The sequence below is a fragment of the Pseudophryne corroboree genome, unplaced genomic scaffold (genome assembly GCF_028390025.1).
Source record: "Pseudophryne corroboree isolate aPseCor3 unplaced genomic scaffold, aPseCor3.hap2 scaffold_222, whole genome shotgun sequence".
In the NCBI taxonomy this organism is placed as follows: Eukaryota; Metazoa; Chordata; class Amphibia; order Anura; family Myobatrachidae; genus Pseudophryne; species Pseudophryne corroboree.
Window position 1 is genome coordinate 117,129 of NW_026968868.1, and position 22,945 is coordinate 140,073.

The window sequence follows — 22,945 nt, forward strand, 5'->3', positions numbered from 1 at the left end:
GACACAAAAGAAGACTCCACAGAGCAATTATCAGGTGTCTTTATCAATTTTTGCATTTAAAAAATCAAGCAATTAGGGAACACAATGTTGCGACAATGTAACCCTATTTGCAAAATAGTACTAAATAAGTTTGTCGATGTAAGACATTTGCAAAGGCGCAAACAAAACACGCTGGAAAATGCAACTGAATCTGTTTTTGGAGGTTAGAATAGATGCAGGATCAAGTAGCTCAATGGGTAGGGTGTTTGATTAGAATTTAACAGGTTATAGGTTTGAATCCTGGGTATGATAGTTTGAGGTGTTATTTAATAAAGTATGTTTATATATTAGTCACACATGGCTTACTTGTACAAATGGCATGTCACCAGTTAGTGCTGACTGCTGATATGCCATTTACACAAACATGCCATGTGTGACTGTATATGCATTTAAGGAGGGCACCCCGGCAATACCACAAACCATTGAGTGTCAAGTATACTAGATATATCTTCATATCTCATGTGCTTTCTCTGAGACCAATCTTGTTATGCCCCTTCCCCACAAGGCATGCACCTTTTGTCCATATTGCAAAAATGGGGGGGTGGGCATATAATTCTCTGTCACAGGGCACCAAAAAGTCTAGTTATGGTTCTGGTATGCATTAAGTAATCTGGCAGACCATCTCTCCAACACTGGCTGGTTGGAATAGAAATCCGGTTATCTATGTGAGCAAATGACCATCAACGATTTACTCTCAAACACAAAAAAATGGACAAAAATGGTCCCCTAAACAAATTGGTTAAATTTTGGGTTTAACCAATTTGTGTAATGACCATTTTTGACCACTTTTCTAGTGTTTGGGAGCAAATGGTAATTGACATTTGCTCCTATACATTACCAGATTTTCATTCCATCCATCCAGACTGGATAGATAGCCTGACAGATAATTGTGTAGTGTACGCCCAGGATAACTGTTAGTCATGCTTTATTTTATGACGGCACATAAATGGGTGGGCAGATCCAGGGCAAGCACTGCCCACTCATGCATAGTTGTCAACTGATGTGAAGTTCCAGGGGGCAATCTCAGTTATAAAGAGAAGTATCTGGAAATTGTGCCTAGTTAAAAAAAAAAAAAAAAATTTGATCAACTCCATTTATTTAGTATGATATCCCAGGTGATAGGATGCCGGCAGTCAGAACAACATACTTTATTAAATAACACATCTCAAACTACCATACCCAGGATTCAAACCTATAACATGTTGAATTCTAATCAAACACCCTACCTATTGAGCTATTTGATCCTGCATAAAAATTGTGAACATTATATGAAGCTATTGGTACTTTGAAAAAAAAAAGAATCAGCATTACAACGCAGCAGATCCATGCAGTTTGCAGCCACACACTACATGTATCTGCTCAGCCACAATGCTGATTATTTCTTCACAAAGTACAAGGTGAGCTCCAAACAGAATTCTCTAGCTTAGAATTATACCTTTCTTTGCCAAACCTAGAAGTCGGGCCCCCCACCCTGGGATCCCCCAGAGGGAGGCCTGCACCGTCATGCGGCAGGCTTGTCCGTTTTGGAAGCAGGCTGATGGGCAGCCCAGGATTGCTTCAGTCTGGGCTTGGCAGGTCTGGAAACATGAGCTTGCTTTGGGTATGCCTGACCTTGGGTACGCTTTACCTGGAGGATGAAAGGGCCAAGAAAAGTACTTTTAGCCTTCTGCGTGGTAGGAGTCATACTAGGTAGGCAAGCTGTTTTAGCAGTAGCCAGATCAGCTACAATCTTATTGAGGTCTTCTCCAAAAGGAGATTCAACTGAGGCAGCACAAGGGAACTCTCATCTGGGGACAACAACTGCAGGGAGAACACATATTTTCAGATGAACATGGTAGGGCAGAAGGCTGCCTAATACTGAAGCACCCCCAAACAACAAATCAAATGCAACTTACTTGACAGAGATGTGCCTGAGCAACGGCCCTCCCCAGCCCTATCCCAAATCATACTTATTTTGCATAGGAGATACCATGGTCATGAAGATTGTTCTCCAAGGGTTAGGTTCATTCATTGCATTCTGGGTATGCTGACCCCTGTGATTTCCCCAAATGTGGGAAACTCGACTGCATTATTTGTGGTAGTGGGGGACTGTGTTTGTGCTTTCCTCTGGTCAGCTCTGGTAAAAGTCAGATTTCTTTGTCTCAGATCTTACTCTAGCCTTGTTCTTCTTTCGAGAGTTCCCTTGTGCTGCCTCAGTTGGATCTCCTTCACTTGACAGGCGGGTGCCCGAGCAGCGACCCTCCCCAGCTCTAGCCCAACTCCTACTTACCTGCCAGGTGAGATACTATGATCATGAAGTTGCTTCTCCCAGGGCAAGGCTCACCCATTGCACTCTGGGTGTGCTGCCCCTGCGATTTCCCCAAATGTGGGAAACTTGACTGCATAATTTGAGTTTTCCCTGGTCGGCTCTCATGTAATTCAGATCTCTTTGTCTCAGGTCTCTCTCCAGCCTAGTTTGCTGTCTGGTTCCACTTCTTTTTTCTTGAGCACCTCCCTTCTATACCCTTGTGCACTATCCTGACCTCCTCCCGTCTGCTTACTTTGTGCCTCCCAATGCACAATGCAAACTACGGGTAGTGCTGCAGGGCCCACACCCTTTTACTTGCTTTACAGAGCAGCTCTGGAGCTGTTACAGTTCCCAGCTGCTGCAAGAAATCAGCTTGAATGCTTCAGGGGCTGGGGAATGGCCAACATGAGCCCCACACCGAAGGAGGGTGGGGGTGCTTAATGCGAACTAGGGGTCATCCAAGCACCACAAAAGGCCTCCATGCCCTGCACGCCCCTTTTCTCTTTTCATATGCAGACGAGGGTTGAAGCCAACTTTGACCCACTGCTTGGATGACATCACCATATTCAAATCCATCTGCTGCAGGCCTTCCCCCAGGAATGCTTGCACTAGTTGTTGCATTTGGTTTGTTGTTTGGGGGTGCTTCAATATTAGGCAGCCTTCTGCCACCCCATGTTCATCTGAAAATATGTGTTCTCCTTGTAGTTGTTGTCCCCAGATGAGAGTTCCCTTGTGCTGCCTCAGTTGAATCTCCTTTACTTGACAGAGATGTGCCTGAGCAGCGGCCCTCCCCAGCCCTATCCCAAATCATACTTATTTTGCATAGGAGATGCTATTGTCATGAAGATTGTTCTCCCAGGGTGAGGTTCATTCATTGCATTCTGGGTATGCTGACCCCTGTGATTTCCCCAAATGTGGGAAACTCGACTGCATTATTTGTGGTAGTGGTGGACTGTGTTTGTGCTTTCCTCTGGTCAGCTCTGGTAAAAGTCAGATTTCTTTGTCTCAGATCTTCCTCTAGCCTTGTTCTTCTTTTGAGAGTTCCCTTGTGCTGCCTCAGTTGGATCTCCTTCACTTGACAGGTAGTGCCCGAGCAGCGACCCTCCCCAGCTCTAGCCCAACTCCTACTAACCTGCCAGGTGAGATACTATGATCATTAAGGTGCTTCTCCCAGGGCAAGGCTCACCCATTGCACTCTGGGTGTGCTGCCCCTTGCGATTTCCCCAAATGTGGGAAACTTGACTGCATAATTTGTGTTTCCCCTGGACGGCTCTCGTATAATTCAGATCTCTTTGTCTCAGGTCTCTCTCCAGCCTAGTATGCTGTCTGTTTCCACTTCTCTTTTCTTGAGCCCCTCCCTTCTATAACCTTGTGCACTATCCTGACTTCTCCTCCCATCTGCTTACTTTGTGCCTTCCAATGCACAATGCAAACTACAGGTAGTGCTGCAGGGCCCACACCCTTTTACTTGCCTTACAGAGCAGCTCTGGAGCTGTTACAGTACCCAGCTGCTGCAAGAAATCAGCTTGAATGCTTCAGGGGCTGGGGCATGGCCAACATGAGCCCCACACCGAAGGAGGGTGGGGGTGTTTAATGCGAACTAGGGGTCATCCAAGCGTCGCAAAAAAGGCCGCCATGCCCTGCATATCCCTTTTCTCTTTTCATAAGCAGACGAGGGTTGAAGCCAACTTTGACCCACTGCTTGGATGACATCACTTGCTGCCTTTCCAATGAAGCAAGTTTAATTTAGTAATAGGTGAAAAACCATCCCTACAAAGGTGTTAATCAGATACTTGGCTTTGTGGACACTTTTCAGAGAACAAATTTGTTAGCATAAAAATAAAGCCAGAAAATGAAGCGCTGTTTAATCACTCAATTGGATTTTTCTGCAAGCGTATTTCTTTTTCTCTGCAACCCACTGCTAAGTTGTGCTTCCTAGCTGTTCTTTTATAAAATCACTTAATCAAATCTAACTCTGATTACATCAGAGAAGGCCAGGTACCCTACACCATAAGAGGGGGTTTGAAATTTTGACTTGTCTACTTAAAGATCACCAAAATCTGATAACAAGGTAAATTACATCCCTGGGTAGGATTGAACCACCAACCTTTTGGTTAATAACCGAACACGCTAACTGATTGCGCCACAGAGACACATTGCAAAAGTATATACTGACAAAGGCTAATAAGCATTCATCTAGAACGTTTCCTAGAAAAACTTTAAAAAGTCAATAATCTGGAGAGTTTTTGTAAGATGTTTCTTCCATCAACCAATGAAAAAACACATTGGTACTTTCCCATGATGAGTGAGTGCTTCAGGATCTCTTGCACTTACATGTGCAGCAGAGTACTGCAATGGAAGCATGCTGGGCCCATAACCCAGAGGTAGGCAGATTGAAACTATCCTCTGCTATATGCATTTTTTTTTGTTAATTAAAGTAATCCAAAACTGGGATTGATATTTTTGCTCTTTTATTTTTACTTAAAGTACAATAACTTTTATTATTTTAATTTGTTTTAATAGTATATTGACAGTATTGTTTTCTTTCAAAAATCCACTTAATTTTCTTTACCCTATTATTCAAATGGTAATTGACAAAAACAAACTACATTGTCACCAGAAGAGCAATACAAAATGTACAAGTGATATATTAAAATCATCTTTCCAGCTTGAATTTCAATGATGCATTGGGGCAACGATTTTGTGAGAAACCTCTTCACCCTTAAATAAAGATTTTCTTAATTCCTTACCTGTGTGCTAATTAGATATCACCTTGTTTTCACATTAAACAGACTTCCACATGAGAAAGCAGCAAGGATGCAGTGGCGTTAATGTTTCCTGGTGTCAACCTGTATTATTTCAGTAGATATTGAAATGAGGATGCATCTTGCTGCCTTTCCAATGAAGCATGTTTAATTTAGTAATAGGTGAAAAACCATCCCTACAAAGGTGTTAATCAGATACTTGGCTTTGTGGACTCTTTTCATAGAACAAATTTGTTAGCATAAAAATAAAGCCAGAAAATGAAGAGCTGTTTAATCACTCAGTTGGATTTTTCTGCCAGCATATTTCTTTTTCTCTGCAACCCACTGCTAAATTGTGCTTCCTAGCTGTTTTTTTTATAAAATCACTTAATCAAATCTAACTCTGATTACATCAGAGTAGGCCAGGTACCCTACACCATAAGAGAGGGTTTGAAATTTTGACTTGTCTACTTAAATATCACCAAAATCTGATCACAAGGTCAATTACGTCCCTGGTTGGGATTGAACCACCAACTTTTTGGTTAATAGCCGTACACACTAACTGATTGTGCTACAGCGACACTTTGCAAAAGTACATACTGACAAAGGCTAATAAGCATTCATCTAGAACGTTTCCTAGAAAAACTTTAAAAAGTCAATAATCTGGAGAGTTTTTGTAAGATGTTTCTTCCATCAACCAACGAAGAAACACATTGGTACTTTCCCATGATGAGTGAGTGCTTCAGGATCTCTTGCACTTACATGTGCAGCAGAGTACTGTAATGAAAGCATGCTGGGTTCATAACCCAGAGGTAGGCAGATTGAAACTATCCTCTGCTATATGCATTTTTTTTTGTTAATTAAAGTAATCCAAAACTGGGATTGATATTTTTGCTCTTTTATTTTTACTTAAAGTACAATAACTTTTATCATTTTAATTTGTTTTAATAGTATATTGACAGTATTGTTTTCTTTCAAAAATCCACTTAATTTTCTTTACCCAATTATTAAAATGGTAATTGACAAAAACAAACTACATTGTCACCAGAAGAGCAATACAAAATGTACAAGTGATATATTAAAATCATCTTTCCAGCTTGGATTTCAATGATGCATTGGGGCAACGATTTTGTGAGAAACATCTTCACCCTTAAATAAAGATTTTCTTAATTTCTTACCTGTGTGCTAATTAGATATCACCTTGTTTTCACATTAAACAGACTTCCACATGAGAAAACAGCAAAGATGCAGTGGCGTTAATGTTTCCTGGTGTCAACCTGTATTATTTCAGTAGATATTGAAATGAGGATGCATCTTGCTGCCTTTCCAATGAAGCAAGTTTAATTTAGTAATAGGTGAAAAACCATCCCTAAAAAGATGTTAATCCGATACTTGGCTTTGTGGACACTTTTCAGAGAACAAATTAGTTAGCATAAAAATAAAGCCAGAAAATGAAGAGCTGTTTAATCACTCAATTGGATATTTCTGCCAGCATATTTCATTTTCTCTGCAACCCACTGCTAAATTGTGCTTCCTAGCTGTTTTTTGATAAAATCACTTAATCAAATCTAACTCTGATTACATCAGAGTAGGCCAGGTACCCTACACCATAAGAGGGGGTTTGAAATTTTGACTTGTCTACTTAAAGATCACCAAAATCTGATGACAAGGTCAATAACATCCCTGGGTGGGATTGAACCACCAACCCTTTGGTTAATAACCAAACACACTAACCGATTGCACCACAGAGACACTTTACAAAAGTACATACTGACAAAGGCTAATAAGCATTCATCTAGAACGTTTCCTAGAAAACTTTAAAAAGTCAATAATCTGGAGAGTTTTTGTAAGATGTTTCTTCCATCAACCAATGAAGAAACGCATTGGTACTTTTCCATGATGAGTGAGTGCTTCAGGATCTCTTGCACTTACATGTGCAGCAGAGTACTGCAATGGAAGCATGCTGGGCCCATAACCCAGAGGTAGGCAGATTGAAACTATCCTCTGCTATATGCATTTTTTTTTGTTAATTAAAGTAATCCAAAACTGGGATTGATATTTTTGCTCTTTTATTTTTACTTAAAGTACAATAACTTTTACCATTTTAATTTGTTTTAATAGTATATTGACAGTATTGTTTTCTTTCAAAAATCCACTTAATTTTCTTTACCCGATTATTAAAATGGTAATTGACAAAAACAAACTACATTGTCACCAGAAGAGCAATACAAAATGTACAAGTGATATATTAAAATCATCTTTCCAGCTTGAATTTCAATGATGCATTGGGGCAACGATTTTGTGAGAAACATCTTCACCCTTAAATAAAGATTTTCTTAATTCCTTACCTGTGTGCTAATTAGATATCACCTTGTTTTCACATTAAACAGACTTCCACATGAGAAAGCAGCAAGGATGCAGTGGCGTTAATGTTTCCTGGTGTCAACCTGTATTATTTTAGTAGATATTGAAATGAGTATGCATCTTGCTGCCTTTCCAATGAAGCAAGATTAATTTAGTAATAGGTGAAAAACCATCCCTACAAAGATGTTAATCAGATACTTGGCTTTGTGGACACTTTTCAGAGAACAAATTTGTTAGCATAAAAATAAAGCCAGAAAATGAAGAACTATTTAATCACTCAATTGGATTTTTTTTCCAGCATATTTCTTTTTCTCTGCAAACCACTGCTAAATTGTGCTTCCTAGCTGTTTTTATAAAATCACTGAATCAAATCTAACTCTGATTACATCAGAGAAGGCCAGGTACCCTACACCATAACTGGGGTTTTTGAAATTTTGACTTGTCTACTTAAAGATCACCAAAATCTGATAACAAGGTTAATTACATCCCTGGGTGGGATTGAACCACCAACCCTTTGGTTAATAACCAATCACACTAACCGATTGCGCCACAGAGACACTTTGCAAAAGTCCATACTGACAAAGGCTAATAAGCATTCATCTAGAACGTTTCCTAGAAAAACTTTAAAAAGTCAATAATCTGGAGAGTTTTTGTAAGATGTTTCTTCCATCAACCAACGAAGAAACACATTGGTACTTTCCCATGATGAGTGAGTGCTTCAGGATCTCTTGCACTTACATGTGCAGCAGAGTACTGTAATGAAAGCATGCTGGGTTCATAACCCAGAGGTAGGCAGATTGAAACTATCCTCTGCTATATGCATTTTTTTTTTGTTAATTAAAGTAATCCAAAACTGGGATTGATATTTTTGCTCTTTTATTTTTACTTAAAGTACAATAACTTTTACCATTTTAATTTGTTTTAATAGTATATTGACAGTATTGTTTTCTTTCAAAAATCCACTTAATTTTCTTTACCCGATTATTAAAATGGTAATTGACAAAAACAAACTACATTGTCACCAGAAGAGCAATACAAAATGTACAAGTGATATATTAAAATCATCTTTCCAGCTTGAATTTCAATGTTGCATTGGGGCAACGATTTTGTGAGAAACATCTTCACCCTTAAATAAAGATTTTCTTAATTCCTTACCTGTGTGCTAATTAGATATCACCTTGTTTTCACATTAAACAGACTTCCACATGAGAAAGCAGCAAGGATGCAGTGGCGTTAATGTTTCCTGGTGTCAACCTGTATTATTTCAGTAGATATTGAAATGAGGATGCATCTTGCTGCCTTTCCAATGAAGCAAGTTTAATTTAGTAATAGGTGAAAAACCATCCCTACAAAGATGTTAATCCGATACTTGGCTTTGTGGACACTTTTCAGAGAACAAATTTGTTAGCATAAAAATAAAGCCAGAAAATGAAGAGCTGTTTAATCACTCAATTGGATTTTTCTGCCAGCATATTTCATTTTCTCTGCAACCCACTGCTAAATTGTGCTTCCTAGCTGTTTTTTGATAAAATCACTTAATCAAATCTAACTCTGATTACATCAGAGTAGGCCAGGTACCCTACACCATAAGAGGGGGTTTGAAATTTTGACTTGTCTACTTAAAGATCACCAAAATCTGATGACAAGGTCAATAACATCCCTGGGTGGGATTGAACCACCAACCCTTTGGTTAATAACCAAACACACTAACCGATTGCACCACAGAGACATTTTGCAAAAGTGCATACTGACAAAGGCTAATAAGCATTCATCTAGAACGTTTCCTAGAAAACTTTAAAAAGACAATAATCTGGAGAGTTTTTGTAAGATGTTTCTTCCATCAACCAATGAAGAAACGCATTGGTACTTTCCCATGATGAGTGAGTGCTTCAGGATCTCTTGCACTTACATGTGCAGCAGAGTACTGCAATGGAAGCATGCTGGGCCCATAACCCAGAGGTAGGCAGATTGAAACTATCCTCTGCTATATGCATTTTTTTTTGTTAATTAAAGTAATCCAAAACTGGGATTGATATTTTTGCTCTTTTATTTTTACTTAAAGTACAATAACTTTTACCATTTTAATTTGTTTTAATAGTATATTGACAGTATTGTTTTCTTTCAAAAATCCACTTAATTTTCTTTACCCTATTATTAAAATGGTAATTGACAAAAACAAACTACATTGTCACCAGAAGAGCAATACAAAATGTACAAGTGATATATTAAAATCATCTTTCCAGCTTGAATTTCAATGATGCATTGGGGCAACGATTTTGTGAGAAACATCTTCACCCTTAAATAAAGATTTTCTTAATTCCTTACCTGTGTGCTAATTAGATATCACCTTGTTTTCACATTAAACAGACTTCCACATGAGAAAGCAGCAAGGATGCAGTGGTGTTAATGTTTCCTGGTGTCAACCTGTATTATTTCAGTAGATATTGAAATGAGGATGCATCTTGCTGCCTTTCCAATGAAGCAAGTTTAATTTAGTAATAGGTGAAAAATCATCCCTACAAAGATGTTAATCAGATACTTGGCTTTGTGGACACTTTTCAGAGAACAAATTTGTTAGCATAAAAATAAAGCCAGAAAATGAAGAGCTGTTTAATCACTCAATTGGATTTTTTTTGCCAGCATATTTCTTTTTCTCTGCAAACCACTGCTAAATTGTGCTTCCTAGCTGTTTTTATAAAATCACTGAATCAAATCTAACTCTGATTACATCAGAGAAGGCCAGGTACCCTACACCATAACATGGGTTTTTGAAATTTTGACTTGTCTACTTAAAGATCACCAAAATCTGATAACAAGGTCAATTACGTCCCTGGGTGGGATTGAACCACCAACCTTTTGGTTAATAGCCGTACACACAAACTGATTGCGCCACAGCGACACTTTGCAAAAGTACATACTGACAAAGGCTAATAAGCATTCATCTAGAAGTTTTCCTAGAAAAACTTTAAATAGTCAATAATCTGGAGAGTTTTTGTAAGATGTTTCTTCCATTAACCAATGAAGAAACACATTGGTACTTTCCCATGATGAGTGAGTGCTTCAGGATCTCTTGCACTTACATGTGCAGCAGAGTACTGTAATGGAAGCATGCTGGGTCCATAACCCAGAGGTAGGCAGATTGAAACTATCCTCTGCTATATGCATTTTTTTTTGTTAATTAAAGTAAACCAAAACTGGGATTGATATTTTTGCTCTTTTATTTTTACTTAAAGTACAATAACTTATACCATTTTAATTTGTTTTAATAGTATATTGACAGTATTGTTTTCTTTCAAAAATCCAATTAATTTTCTTTACCCGATTATGAAAATGGTAATTGACAAAAACAAACTACATTGTCACCAGAAGAGCAATACAAAATGTACAAATGATATATTAAAATCATCTTTCCAGCTTGAATTTCAATGATGCATTGGGGCAACGATTTTGTGAGAAACATCTTCACCCTTAAATAAAGATTTTCTTAATACCTTACCTGTGTGCTAATTAGATATCAACTTGTTTTCACATTAAACAGACTTCCACATGAGAAAGCAGCAAGGATGCAGTGGCGTTAATGTTTCCTGGTGTCAACCTGTATTATTTCAGTAGATATTGAAATGAGGATGCATCTTGCTGCCTTTCCAATGAAGCAAGTTTAATTTAGTAATAGGTGAAAAACCATCCCTACAAAGATGTTAATCAGATATTTGGCTTTGTGGACACTTTTCAGAGAACAAATTTGTTAGCATAAAAGTAAAGCCAGAAAATGAAGAGCTGTTTAATCACTCAATTGGATTTTTTTGCCAGCATATTTCTTTTTCTCTGCAAACCACTGCTAAATTGTGCTTCCTAGCTGTTTTTATAAAATCACTGAATCAAATCTAACTCTGATTACATCAGAGAAGGCCAGGTACCCTACACCATAACAGGGGTTTTTGAAATTTTGACTTGTCTACTTAAAGATCACCAAAATCTGATAACAAGGTCAATTACGTCCCTGGGTGGGATTGAACCACCAACCTTTTGGTTAATAGCCGTACACACTAACTGATTGCGCCACAGTGACACTTTGCAAAAGTACATACTGACAAAGGCTAATAAGCATTCATCTAGAACGTTTCCTAGAAAAACTTTAAATAGTCAATAATCTGGAGAGTTTTTGTAAGATGTTTCTTCCATCAACCAATGAAGAAACACATTGGTACTTTCCCATGATGAGTGAGTGCTTCAGGATCTCTTGCAATTACATGTGCAGTAGAGTACTGTAATGGAAGCATGCTGGGTCCATAGCCCAGAGGTAGGCAGATTGAAACTATCCTCTGCTATATGCATTTTTTTTTTGTTAATTAAAGTAATCCAAAACTGGGATTGATATTTTTGCTCTTTTATTTTTACTTAAAGTACAATAACTTTTACCATTTTAATTTGTGTTAATAGTATATTGACAGTATTGTTTTCTTTCAAAAATCCAATTAATTTTCTTTACCCGATTATTAAAATGGTAATTGACAAAAACAAACTACATTGTCACCAGAAGAGCAATACAAAATGTACAAGTGATATATTAAAATCATCTTTCCAGCTTGAATTTTAATGATGCATTGGGGCAACGATTTTGTGAGAAACATCTTCACCCTTAAATAAAGATTTTCTTAATTCCTTACCTGTGTGCTAATTAGATATCACCTTGTTTTCACATTAAACAGACTTCCACATGAGAAAGCAGCAAGGATGCAGTGGCGTTAATGTTTCCTGGTGTCAACCTGTATTATTTCAGTAGATATTGAAATGAGGATGCATCTTGCTGCCTTTCCAATGAAGCAAGTTTAATTTAGTAATAGGTTAAAAACCATCCCTACAAAGGTGTTAATCAGAAACTTGGCTTTGTGGACACTTTTCAGAGAACAAATTTGTTAGCATAAAAATAAAGCCAGAAAATGAAGAGCTGTTTAATCACTCAATTGGATTTTTTTTGCCAGCATATTTCTTTTTCTCTGCAACCCACTGCTAAATTGTGCTTCCTAGCTGTTTTTATAAAATCACTGAATCAAATCTAACTCTGATTACATCAGAGACGGCCAGGTACCCTACACCCTAAGAGGGGGTTTGAAATTTTGACTTGTCTACATAAAGATCACCAAAATCTGATAACAAGGTCAATTACGTCCCTGGGTGGGATTGAACCACCAACCTTTTAATTAATAGCCTTACACAGTAACTGATTGCGCCACAGCAACACTTTGCAAAAGTACATACTGACAAAGGCTAATAAGCATTCATCTAGAACGATTCCTAGAAACATTTTAAAAAGTCAATAATGTGGAGAGTTTTTGTAAGATGTTTCTTCCATCAACCAATGAAGAAACACATTGGTACTTTCCCATGATGAGTGAGTGCTTCAGGATCTCTTGCACTTACATGTGCAGCAGAGTACTGTAATGGAAGCATGCTGGGTCCATAACCCAGAGGTAGGCAGATTGAAACTATCCTCTGCTATATGCATTTTTTTTTGTTAATTAAAGTAATCCAAAACTGGGATTGATATTTTTGCTCTTTTATTTTTACTTAAAGTACAATAACTTTTACCATTTTAATTTGTTTTAATAGTATATTGACAGTATTGTTTTCTTTCAAAAATCCAATTAATTTTCTTTACCCGATTATTAAAATGGTAATTGACAAAAGCCAACTACATTGTCACCAGAAGAGCAATACAAAATGTACAAATGATATATTAAAATCATCTTTCCAGCTTGAATTTCAATGATGCATTGGGGCAACGATTTTGTGAGAAACATCTTCACCCTTAAATAAAGATTTTCTTAATTCCTTACCTGTGTGCTAATTAGATATCACCTTGTTTTCACATTAAACAGACTTCCACATGAGAAAGCAGCAAGGATGCAGTGGCGTTAATGTTTCCTGGTGTCAACCTGTATTATTTCAGTAGATATTGAAATGAGGATGCATCTTGCTGCCTTTCCAATGAAGCAAGTTTAATTTAGTAATAGGTGAAAAACCATCCCTACAAAGATGTTAATCAGATATTTGGCTTTGTGGACACTTTTCAGAGAACAAATTTGTTAGCATAAAAGTAAAGCCAGAAAATAAAGAGCTGTTTAATCACTCAATTGGATTTTTTTGCCAGCATATTTCTTTTTCTCTGCAAACCACTGCTAAATTGTGCTTCCTAGCTGTTTTTATAAAATCACTGAATCAAATCTAACTCTGATTACATCAGAGAAGGCCAGGTACCCTACACCATAACAGGGGTTTTTGAAATTTTGACTTGTCTACTTAAAGATCACCAAAATCTGATAACAAGGTCAATTACGTCCCTGGGTGGGATTGAACCACCAACCTTTTGGTTAATAGCCGTACACACTAACTGATTGCGCCACAGCGACACTTTGCAAAAGTACATACTGACAAAGGCTGATAAGCATTCATCTAGAACGTTTCCTAGAAAAACTTTAAATAGTCAATAATCTGGAGAGTTTTTGTAAGATGTTTCTTCCATCAACCAATGAAGAAACACATTGGTACTTTCCCATGATGAGTGAGTGCTTCAGGATCTCTTGCAATTACATGTGCAGCAGAGTACTGTAATGGAAGCATGCTGGGTCCATAGCCCAGAGGTAGGCAGATTGAAACTATCCTCTGCTATATGCATTTTTTTTTGTTAATTAAAGTAATCCAAAACTGGGATTGATATTTTTGCTCTTTTATTTTTACTTAAAGTACAATAACTTTTACCATTTTAATTTGTTTTAATAGTATATTGACAGTATTGTTTTCTTTCAAAAATCCACTTAATTTTCTTTACCCGATTATTAAAATGGTAATTGACAAAAATAAACTGATGAGGATACTACTGCAGTCTTTGTTTCGTCTGTACCCGCTGAAAGAGCAGCAAAAGGTGGAGATCTTGATGGGACAGTTGAAAGGGCTTGCACTTAGAGAGCTTACTTCCTGGCCTACTGAAGAGAAGAAGACTGTGGACCAGATCCTCAACAGGCTTGCTACCACATTTGACACAAGGACAGTGTCAGAACTTAAAATGCACTTCTTTGCTCGAAAGCAACAACCAGGAGAGTCACTACGGGGCTATGCCCTCAGCTTGCAGGAAGCACTCAGAGATGTTCAGCAAGCAGACCCTGAGGAAGTGCATGACAAAGAGAAAATGTTATTGGACCAGTTCACTGAAGGTGCAAGGGGCGAATTTGTAAAAACTCAGCTGCGACTATTGAGATTGCAGAAGCCTGGAAGCACATTCCTGGATTTTAAAGAGGCTGCGATTAAAGTTCTAGGCTCCAGTCTTACTTCAGGGGCTGTTCCACAAGAGTCTATTCCAGAGATGCCACGGTATCAAGAGAATTCTGATGCCCAGGAGTCAAGTTTTAAAGGAGCTACTTACCCACCTACAGTAAAAGGAGTGACAGTGCCATGTTCAAAGACATGCATATTTGACTCTTCTAGTGAGTTACGAGGTCAGCTGGCTGAACTGACACGTGGTGTGACAGAGATGCGCAGAGACCTGCAGATTCTGAAGAGACAGCAGGCACTGCTCCATGAAGAAATGGAATGGTGCCAGGAGAGGAGACCACTGAACAGTTCCCAATGGGACCTACATAGAAACAGGGAGACACTTTTTTCCAACCACTTTGCCTCCCAAAGGCGACCCATTTTTCAAAGCTGTGAAGGAAGCGGACAAATTAAGAGAGAATTTGAGCAGCCAGATCATTTAAACTCCAAATTCATGTGGTTAACCCGTTATGTTAGCCAATGCCCGGTGGTTCAAGTTTGCATCAATGGAGTCTCAATGCCCGCTCTCTTAGACACTGGATCACAAGTGACCACAATACAAGCAACACAGTTTGAGCAGCATTGGACTGAGGAACAGATGTTTCCGTCAACTTCCACATTGATAAACCCGATTGCAAGCAATGGGCACTGCATCCCTTGCAAAGGATACTGGGAAGCTGAAATTCAAATCGGACGAACAGTGCTACCACAGCAAGGCTTCATCATCACCACTGCCCAAGATGATGGATTGCCTCCAGTGATAGTGGGCATGAATGTGTTGCGGAACTGCTGTGAGGAGCTCGTAGCAGCACTCCACGGAGAGTTTCAAACTGACAAGCTCCAGGAGAAACAAGGCCTTCAACCTGGGATAGCCAAACAAAAGGGAAGAATGATAACAGAATTATCTGTAAGAGAGGAACATGAAAAAAATAAGGCTAGCCAAATAATGATAGAAATGCCCATCTCCAGTGTCCAGATTATCCGAAAGAATGCTTCAATGTTAGGCATGAATAATATAGCATCCAGTTCTAGAAACTGTGAGCAACCTATTCAAGGAACCAGTTTTGACCACCTGCAAGATAAAAGTCAGATGATAAGACACCTCAAAGCCTTACTGAAGACTGGGAAATACCTGACCAAGCGACAAAGGCAAGAATCCTCGCCAGAACTCCTGAAGTTGTTGAGACAGCGAGAAAGGCTGTTTGAAGAGAAAGGACAGTTGGTTCGATGTAGTGTGGATCCTAATACTCATTATAGGATCAGTCAACTTGTAATTCCAAGACAAAGTGCTTGTTATGTGCTTGAAGAATATCACGACAAGTCAGGTCACCCTGGGTGCAAAAGGATGGAAACAAGCATCTGGAAAAAGTTCTTTTGGGTTGAAATGAGGGAAGACATCAAGAGATGGTGCCGAAACTGTCCAACCTGTTCTGTAAGAAGAACCTTGCTGCCTCTTTCTCTCCAGAATCCATTGTCCCAAACTAGCTGTGATACTGAATCCCAAGATGGAATGGAAGAGGCTCATAAAATGTATTTACAGCAGACTAAGGTGGTTTGTCACCGACAAGGAGGCAAGAAGACTAGGGCTTGCAAAACAGAAAACCACCATAGTCAGCTGCAGTTCTGTACAGCATGTCCCAAAGACAGTTTAGAAAGAGTTCAATACTCATCCATGGCAGGGGGGTTGAGGTTTCCTAGACAAACTTTTCAAGACCATATACTGTCCAGATTTCAACCGATTGCTCCAGGAGCATGTGTTAATGTACTATAGCACAAAAGGAATTATACCTATCAGATACTGATGTTAAAAATGTTGATAAATGTTAATGTTTCAGACATAAACTGTGTTCACTAATGAATGTGACTGGATATAGTGAGAAGTTTATATAGGGATAAAACCAAAATGCGTGAGGACACGAATGTTTTGGGGGGGGGGCACGTGTGATATCCCATAACAACAAGGACATTTTTGACAACAGTGTAGTTGCCTGTGCCATTTTAAATAAAGTTTATTTAAAAGAAAATTGAACAGCAGTTTGAGAAGTCAGTTGGAGCCATGGTGAGGAAAGAGCTGGCGACGCCATTACGCAGAGATGAGCAGCTGAGAGAGGGGAGACAAATAAGCTGAAAATTGCATGAGAGAGTAAGCAGTAGTGCAAAATACAGCAGTGGAAGTGCAGCAATTAACAAGTAAGAACGCCATGACACTCTCAGCCAAGAGAGTGCACAGCAAGTGTCAGAGACAGGAGAGTATAAAGCCTTTATACCAATGCTGACTGGCCTACATCTGAGGGGAAACTGCCTCAGAAACATCTATTGACTGGGTGAGATAAATCCATATTTATACTGAAACCTACTCCACTGCAAAGGACATTATCCTATATTTACTATACCTATGCAGCGATTTACATGGGAAGCAGCTCCAGTTTGTTTTAAACAATCATCTTTACTACACAGAGCTACAATATTTTGTTCACAGCTAAAGGAGACAATAGCTGCATATAACTATGTAACAACATAACCGGGCCCTAACGTGCACATAGAGACTCCCTGCAGTGACACCAATGTTATCTGGGACTTAAATATTGTCTGCATAAGTTGATTTCTATTACTAAGCAACATAGTATTAATCTCAGATTTAGTTATATTACCATTTGTGTAATGACTTAAAGTGTATATGGTGTCTGTGTTTAAGTTGCTTGAATCAAATCTTTCCCTTCCCTACTGTAATCAGTTCCTTTTCTGAGTTATGTGGTAAACCATTTATTCTTTCATACAAAGCCCTGCCTGCCTTTCTTTGTGTCTGGGGAAACCTTGCCTCTCTGCCAGGAATAGAGAAGAGCTGCTGCTGAAGGAGGAATAGTCCATCAAGGTATCCCTGACCTGTTCCACATAGTTTACACACTTGTTATACCGGGGTGTTACATTGTGTGTGACTGACCTTAGGAAGAAACCGGAGCCTCCGCTGCAGTGACCCAGCAACCAGGGCACGGGAGTATACAGTGCCGCTGGGAGTGATGAAGCTGCAGTAAAGATGTCTATTAGACCTAGCCTGCTGCAGCCCTTGTAGATTCTCATAAAAAAAGTTCTTCTTTTCTTGTCAAAATTAATAGCTAAGAATAGGCTGCTTGAGGCAGGCCCCTGTTAAGTGGCCTGCTACTGAAGGCAACAACTACAAACTGAGCTCCCTGTTCATGGAAGCGGGGTTATAGAGGAGAATGCGCTGAGCATCTTGGGAACAGTCAAAAGCTTTGAGCCGGTTGGTGCCTCAGATCAAGATCCTACTCTACACCCCAATGTGAATCCTTGTGGAGTCCAGTGTACCCCACAGAAGAAATTAATGTGTCACACCCATTGGCAGCAACCTTAGAATAGCTGCTGACGGGCACAATTGAGAAAGGAAGGGGGGGGGGGACATTTGAATCCAGCACATAGATGCAATTCAAATATGTAATTTGAACCTTCCTATTTTAAAATATAATGGATGAACCTCACCCTGTGAGAACAATCTTCATGATATAGAGATCTCATATGCAAAATAAGTATGAGTTGGGATAGGGCTGGGGAGGGTGGCTGCTCGGGCAGCCCCTCCCCCGTCAAGTTAAGGAGATTCAACTGAGGAAGCACAAGGGAACTCTCGTCTGGGGACAACAACTGCAGGGAGACCACATCTTTTCAGATGAACATGGGAGGGCGGAAGGCTGCCTAATACTGAAGCACCATCAAATATCAAACCATATGCAATAACTAGTACAAGCATTCCTGGGGGAAGGTCTGCAGGAGACGAATTTGCATACGGTGATGTCATCCAAGCAGTGGGCCAAAGTTGGCTGGAACCCTCATCTGCATATGAAAAGAGAAAAGGGTTATGCAGGGCATGGCAGCCTTTTGCGGCGCTTGGATGACCCCTAGTTCGCATTAAACACCTCCACCCTCCTTCGGTGTGGGGCTCATGTTGGCTATGCCCCAGCCCCTGAAGCATTCAAGCTGATTTCTTGCAGCAGCTGGGCACTGTAACAGCTCCAGAGCTGCTCTGTAAGGCAAATAAAAGGGTGTGGGCCCTGCAGCACTACCTGTAGTTCGCATTGTGCGTTGGAAGGCACAAAGTAAGCAGACGGGAGAAGTCTGGATAGTGCGCAAGGGCATAGAAGGGAGCGGCTCAAGAAAAGAGAAGTGGAAACAGACAGCAAACTAGGCTGGAGAGAGACCTGAGACAAAGAGATCTGAATTATACGAGAGCCGACCAGGGGAAACACAAATTATGCAGTCAAGTTTCCCACATTTGGGGAAATCGCAGGGGCAGCACAGCCAGAGTGCAATGGGTGAGCCTTGCCCTGGGAGAAGCACCTTCAAGATCATAGTATCTCACCTGGCAGGTAAGTAGGAGTTGGGCTAGAGCTGGGGAGGGTCGCTGCTCGGGCACCCCCCTGTCAAGTGAAGGAGATCCAACTGAGGCAGCACAATGGAACTCTCGAAAGAAGAACAAGGCTAGAGGAAGATCTGAGACAAAGAAATCTGACTTTTACCAGAGCTGACCAGCGGAAAACACAAACACAGTCCCCCACTACCACAAATAATGCAGGCGAGTTTCCCACATTTGGGGAAATCACAGGGGTCAGCATACCCAGAATGCAATGAATGAACCTCACCCTGGGTGAACAATCTTCATGACCATGGTGTCTCCTATGCAAAATAAGTATGATTTGGGATAGGGCTGGGGAGGGCCGCTGCTCAGGCACATCTCTGTCAAGTAAAGGAAATTCAACTGAGGCAGCACAGGGGAACTCTCATCTGGGGACAACAACTGCAGGGAGAACACATATTTTCAGATGAACATGGGAGGGCAGAAGGCTGCCTAATACTGAAGCACCCCCAAACAACAAACCAAATGCAACAACTAGTGCAAGCATTCCTGGGGGAAGGCCTGCAGCAGATGGATTTGCATATGGTGATGTTATCCAAGCAGTGGGTCAAAGTTGGCTTCAACCCTCATCTGCATATGAAAAGATAAAAGGGGCGTGCAGGGCATGGCAGCCTTTTGCGCTGCTTGGATGACCCCTAGATCGCATTAAACACCCCCACCCTCCTTTGGTGTGGGGCTCATGTTGGCCATGCCCCATCCCATGAAGCATTCAAGCTGATTTCTTGCAGCAGCTGGGCACTGTAACAGCTCCAGAGCTGCTCTGTAAGGCAAGTAAAAGGGTGTGGGCCCTGCAGCACTACCTGTAGTTTGCATTGTGCATTGGAAGGCACAAAGTAAGCAGATGGGAGGAGAAGTCAGGATAGTGCACAAGGGTATAGAAGGGAGGGGCTCAAGAAAAAAGAAGTGGAAACGGACAGCAAACTAGGCTGGAGAGAGACCTGAGACAAAGAGATCTGAATTATACGAGAGCCGACCAGAGGAAACACAAATTATGCAGTCAAGTGTCCCACATTTGGGGAAATCGTAGGAGCAGCACACCCAGAGTGCAATGGGTGAGCCTTGCCCTGGGAGAAGCACCTTCCTGATTATAGTATCTCACCTGGCAGGTAAGTAGGAGTTGGGCTAGAGCTTGGGAGGGTCGCTGCTCGGGCACCCCCCTGTCAAGTGAAGGAGATCCAACTGAGGCAGCACAAGGAAACTCTCGAAAGAAGAACAAGGCTAGAGGAAGATCTGAGACAAAGAAATCTGACTTTTACCAGAGCTGACCAGAGGAAAGCACAAACACAGTCCCCCACTACCACAAATAATGCAGTCGAGTTTCCCAAATTTGGGGAAATCACAGGGGTCAGCATACCCAGAATGCAATGAATGAACCTCACCCTGGGAGAACAATCTTCATGACCATGGTATATCCTATGCAAAATAAGTATGATTTGGGTTAGTGCTGGGGAGGGCCACTGCTCAGGCACATCTCTGTCAAGTAAAGGAGATTCAACTGAGGCAGCACAAGGGAACTCTCATCTGGGGACAACAACTGCAGGGAGAACACATATTTTCAGATGAACATGGGAGGACAGAAGGCTGCCTAATACTGAAGCACCCCCAAACAACAAACCAAATGCAACAACTAGTAAAAGCATTCCTGGGTGAAGGTCTGCAGAAGACGGATTTGCATACGGTGATGTCATCCAAGCAGTGGGCCAAAGTTGGCTGGAACCCTCATCTGCATATGAAAAGAGAAAAGGGTTATGCAGGGCATGGCGGCCTTTTGCGGCGCTTGGATGACCCCTAGTTCGCATTAAACACCTCCACCCTCCTTCGGTGTGGGGCTCATGTTGGCTATGCCCCAGCCCCTGAAGCATTCAAGCTGATTTCTTGCAGCAGCTGGGCACTGTAACAGCTCCAGATCTGCTCTGTAAGGCAAGTAAAAGGGTGTGGGCCCTGCAGCACTACCTGTAGTTCGCATTGTGCGTTGGAAGGCACAAAGTAAGCAGACGGGAGAAGTCAGGATAGTGCGCAAGGGCATAGAAGGGAGCGGCTCAAGAAAAGAGAAGTGGAAACAGACAGCAAACTAGGCTGGAGAGAGACCTGAGACAAAGAGATCTGAATTATACGAGAGCCGACCAGGGGAAACACAAATTATGCAGTCAAGTTTCCCACATTTGGGGAAATCGCAGGGGCAGCACACCCAGAGTGCAATGGGTGAGCCTTGCCCTGGGAGAAGCACCTTCATGATCATAGTATCTCACCTGGCAGGTAAGTAGGAGTTGGGCTAGAGCTGGGGAGGGTCGCTGCTCGGGCACCCCCCTGTCAAGTGAAGGAGATCCAACTGAGGCAGCACAAAGGAACTCTCGAAAGAAGAACAAGCAGGGCCGGTGCAAGGTTTCTCGGCACCCTAGGCAAATTGTCAGCTGCGCCCCCCCCCCCCCCCCATATATGTGTGTGCATGTAGTCTCATATTATATAATTATATATATATATATATATATATATATATATATACATACATACACACACACATGGTCGAAGTGGAAATTTGGAAGTGGGGGTATGCAAAAGTCAAGGATGTAAATATGCACGTGCCTTCGGCGCGCACGCTCCAGAAAAGGGGGCGTGGTCACCCAAAAGGGGGCATGTCCCGTGTAGTAAAACCCCTTATACTATCTAGTACTGGTGCCCCTTTCACATTATAGCACACGGTACGAGCTGAAATTCACATTGTAGCACACTGAATAAGCCGAAATTCCCCTTGTAGCACACTGAATGAGCCGAAATTCACATTATAGCACACTGTATGAGCCGAAATTTACCTTGTAGCACACTGAATGAGCCGACATTCACATTGTAGCACACTGAATGAGACGAAATTCACATTGTAGCACACTGAATGAGCCGACATTCACATTGTAGCACACTGAATGAGCCGAAATTCACATTGTAGCACACTGAATGAGCCGAAATTCACATTATAGCACACTGAATGAGCCGACATTCACATTGTAGCACACTGAATGAGCCGACATTCACATTGTAGCACACTGAATGAGCCGACATTCACATTGTAACACACTGAATGAGCCGACATTCACATTGTAGCACACTGAATGAGCCGAAATTCACATTATAGCACACTGAATGAGCCGACATTCACATTGTAGCACACTGAATGAGCCGACATTCACATTGTAGCACACTGAATGAGCCGACATTCACATTGTAACACACTGAATGAGCCGACATTCACATTGTAGCACACTGAATGAGCCGACATTCACATTGTAGCACACTGAATGAGACGAAATTCACATTGTAGCACACTGAATGAGCCAAAATTCACATTGTAGCACACTGAATGAGCCGAAAATCACATTGTAGCACACTGAATGAGCCGAAATTCACATTATAGCACACTGAATGAGCCGACATTCACATTGTAGCACACTGAATGAGCCGACATTCACATTGTAGCACACTGAATGAGCCGACATTCACATTGTAACACACTGAATGAGCCGACATTCACATTGTAGCACACTGAATGAGCTGAAATTCACATTGTAGCACACTGAATGAGACAAAATTCACATTGTAGCACACTGAATGAGCCAAAATTCACATTGTAGGACACTGAATGAGCCGACATTCACATTGTAACACACTGAATGAGCCGAAATTCACATTGTAGCACACTGAATGAGCCGACATTCACATTGTAACACACTGAATGAGCCGACATTCACATTGTAGCACACTGAATGAGCCGAAATTCACATTGTAGCA

General features: G+C 40.8%; 9 non-coding genes across 9 annotated transcripts; 4 read left to right on the top strand and 5 right to left on the bottom strand.

Moving 5' to 3' along the window:
* The first annotated feature begins 1,984 nt into the window (after window positions 1–1,984).
* LOC135008010 (U1 spliceosomal RNA) lies at window positions 1,985–2,148 on the top strand. Its single transcript, XR_010207829.1, has one exon. It is a non-coding gene; the product is annotated as a U1 spliceosomal RNA (small nuclear RNA).
* A 152-nt stretch (window positions 2,149–2,300) lies between these two features.
* LOC135008249 (U1 spliceosomal RNA) lies at window positions 2,301–2,463 on the top strand. Its single transcript, XR_010208060.1, has one exon. It is a non-coding gene; the product is annotated as a U1 spliceosomal RNA (small nuclear RNA).
* A 672-nt stretch (window positions 2,464–3,135) lies between these two features.
* Window positions 3,136–3,299, top strand: LOC135008036 (U1 spliceosomal RNA). The gene has a single exon (XR_010207855.1). It is a non-coding gene; the product is annotated as a U1 spliceosomal RNA (small nuclear RNA).
* Window positions 3,300–3,450: 151 nt separating this feature from the next.
* LOC135008196 (U1 spliceosomal RNA) lies at window positions 3,451–3,614 on the top strand. Its single transcript, XR_010208011.1, has one exon. It is a non-coding gene; the product is annotated as a U1 spliceosomal RNA (small nuclear RNA).
* A 15,349-nt stretch (window positions 3,615–18,963) lies between these two features.
* On the bottom strand, window positions 18,964–19,126 carry LOC135008321 (U1 spliceosomal RNA). The gene has a single exon (XR_010208103.1). It is a non-coding gene; the product is annotated as a U1 spliceosomal RNA (small nuclear RNA).
* Window positions 19,127–19,278: 152 nt separating this feature from the next.
* On the bottom strand, window positions 19,279–19,442 carry LOC135008102 (U1 spliceosomal RNA). Its single transcript, XR_010207919.1, has one exon. It is a non-coding gene; the product is annotated as a U1 spliceosomal RNA (small nuclear RNA).
* A 674-nt stretch (window positions 19,443–20,116) lies between these two features.
* LOC135008251 (U1 spliceosomal RNA) lies at window positions 20,117–20,279 on the bottom strand. Its single transcript, XR_010208062.1, has one exon. It is a non-coding gene; the product is annotated as a U1 spliceosomal RNA (small nuclear RNA).
* Window positions 20,280–20,431: 152 nt separating this feature from the next.
* Window positions 20,432–20,595, bottom strand: LOC135008013 (U1 spliceosomal RNA). Its single transcript, XR_010207833.1, has one exon. It is a non-coding gene; the product is annotated as a U1 spliceosomal RNA (small nuclear RNA).
* Window positions 20,596–21,266: 671 nt separating this feature from the next.
* LOC135008135 (U1 spliceosomal RNA) lies at window positions 21,267–21,429 on the bottom strand. Its single transcript, XR_010207951.1, has one exon. It is a non-coding gene; the product is annotated as a U1 spliceosomal RNA (small nuclear RNA).
* Between the last annotated feature and the right edge of the window lie 1,516 nt (window positions 21,430–22,945).